General features: G+C 43.0%; 1 pseudogene; it reads left to right on the top strand.

Annotated features, from left to right (window-relative positions):
- Positions 1 to 1,682: 1,682 nt before the first annotated feature.
- LOC133751269 (large ribosomal subunit protein uL5-like) lies at positions 1,683 to 2,613 on the top strand (annotated as a pseudogene).
- Positions 2,614 to 2,858: the final 245 nt, after the last annotated feature.

Consider the following 2,858-nt stretch of genomic DNA (forward strand, 5'->3'; position numbering starts at 1 on the left):
TGAAGCTCTACAGATATCTTAAACAAAGGGTCTGTTGTAAACAAATCTCTGCTTTAATCTATGAGTCTAAGCCATGATTTTTCATTGTTTGTTTAACCTCTTAAAAATATTGACTCATTATTTTAAAATTAATAAAGCACTACATATTAACATAAGGAACATTTCTCATGAAAAACATATAGTGACTAAGAACAGCAGTTTTCTTTTTTGCAATTCTTTTTAATCTCTGGTTGATAGTGGCAACTAGATTCTCATATTTGCTTTTGCATTCAGTCTGTTGCAAATTGCTTTGCAATTGCCTGGCTTCACATAGTCATGTAATCAGAAAAGAGAGAACTTTACAGTCATCCCAGGTAATCGTGACACTGACGAACACCTGACAGAGGCTCACTGCATGCAGACTCTGAAACCCCATCAGTGAGCCTCTCATACCGACTTACAATCCACTGGTTGACCTCCTACTTTGTAGGGATCTTGACCTGTGCCTGCTTTGCAACTAGGATTAGCCATTTGGAAAACACGGGTTCTCTATGCAGATCATCCAACCACTGACACATTTCACTTTACAATACCAAAAAACCACATTCATTAATATCACTGTCCATCTCATTGTAAAGATATGAGACGCTGTCAAGCTCATGATGGCAGATACAAGTTTTTCAAAATTCTCATTTTTGCTTAATTGTGTCTTGTCTTTGGCAGCAGACTCACTCTGCTTACAAGGATTTTTTTTTTTTAAAGATTTATTTATTTATTTGAAAGGTAGAGTCACAGAGAGGCAGAGGCAGAGTGAGAGAGGTCTTCCATCCAACGGTTTGCTCCCCAGACGGGTGCAATGGCTGGAGCTGTGCCAATCCAAAGCCAGGAGCCAGGAGTGTCCTCTGGGTCTCCCATATGGGCACAGGGGTCCAAGGACTTGGGCCATCTTCTACTGCTTTCCTAGGCCATTGCAGAGAGCTGGAGCAGAAGTGGAGCAGCCGGGACTTGAGCCGGTGTCCATATGGGATACCGGCACTGCAGGTGGTAGCTTTATCTGCTACACCACAGTGCTGGCTCCATCTTACAAGGATTTTTTTACATTTTCATAGTTTGTGTCATCACAAGTTTAGGGTTACACAACAACTTTTTCTCAAGACCACAATTATGTTTTGTGTGTATTGTTTTATGTGATCTTCCCAAATTGTCACTTTATTTTTCCAACTTACGAGTGCAGAGCAATGAAGATGATGTAATGCGCATTAGCATTTTGATGCCATTGCCTTGACTCATGTGAAGGTTCCGTGTTAGCTACTATTGCTTTTGTATTATCTGTGAATGTCAACACAATGAAAATGGCTAATATTAACACACTTTTACCAAAATCCTGTTGATATTGTATACTAGTGAAATTCGGATCCTGGGGACCTTCCAGGGTCCATAGATCACCTTTTAGCCATTGCTGTTACAGGGGAGAGTGGCATCTACAAAGGCAGTTACTCATGGACAGACTAAGATGCCAAAAAATAAGAAGGATTTTCCTCTGAAAATGTTTTGTAAGTTGAGTACAGTTCTGATAACTAAGGAATTAGAGCTGTGTTTTGTGCTGTAGTAACAAGTATGTCATAAATTTAGTTCCAGAACCAAACTATTTCATTAAGATTAGATACATGCTGAAGTAAGATAGCTCTTTTCTGTTCTCCACCATGGCACAGGACCAAGGTGGAAAGGAGAACCCTCTGTGGAACTTCTTATTGGCATGCTGTGTCCCAACATCTGCATGGGGAGAGTGGACACTGACTCAGGCGACCAAGGGCTTGGAGCCACCCTCAGCCAGAGACGCCTGTGCTTTCCTAAACTGGACACTCTGTCAGATCTTTTGGCATCAGGAGGAAGGAAAAGACGGCTGTCCACCGCATAGTCTCTAGGGCCACAGCAGAAGAAATTCTGGAAAAATGTCTGAAATTGCAGGAGTGTGAGTTAAGAAAAGTTAACGTCTCAGTTGGCGCCGTGGCTCACTAGGCTAATCCTCCACCCTGTGCAGTAGGTTTTATTGTGCCCATTTTCAGATGAAAAACTGAGGGTCAGGCCAGCGCCGTGGCTTAACAGGCTAATCCTCCGCCTTGCGGCGCCGGCACACCGGGTTCTAGTCCCTGTCGGGGCACTGGATTCTGTCCCGGTTGCCCCTCTTCCAGGCCAGCTCTCTGCTGTGGCCCGGGAATGCAGTGGAGGATGGCCCAAGTGCTTGGGCCCTGCACCCCATGGGAGACCAGGAGAAGCACCTGGCTCCTAGCTTCGGACTGGCGCAGAGTGCTGGCCATAGCGGCCATTTGGGAGGTGAACCAACAGAGGGAAGACCTTTTTATCTCTCTCTCACTAACTCTGCCTGTCAAAAAAAAAAAAAAAAAAAAAAAAAGAAAGAAAAGAAAAAGTTAACTTCTCAGATACCCAAAACTTTGGTTTGGGGATCCAGGAACTCATCAGCTGGGGATCCAATACGACTGAAGCACTGGCATCTATGGCTTGGACCTGAACTTGGTGCTGAGTAGGCCAGGCTTCAGCACTGCGGACAAGCAGCACAGGAGCGGCTGCACTGGGGCCACACCCAGGATCACAGCGGCTCTAGCTTTAGTATGATGGGATCATCCTTCCTGGAAATAAACTCCCGTTTCTATCCAAAAGGTCAACAGAATGCAATAGAATGTTTTCAGTGAAATGCTAAAAAAAAAAAAAAAAAAAAAAAAGGTAATTTAATGGTGTTCTACCTTTTTTTTTATTTTATTTTTTTCACAATGACTACCTTTATCTACTTTGTTAATACATTTTCAAGAGGAAATGAAATAGCTCTAAAAGCTGTATGCTAATTAAGGCAGTTTCATTTA

The sequence above is a fragment of the Lepus europaeus genome, chromosome 2, assembly GCF_033115175.1.
Source record: "Lepus europaeus isolate LE1 chromosome 2, mLepTim1.pri, whole genome shotgun sequence".
In the NCBI taxonomy this organism is placed as follows: Eukaryota; Metazoa; Chordata; class Mammalia; order Lagomorpha; family Leporidae; genus Lepus; species Lepus europaeus.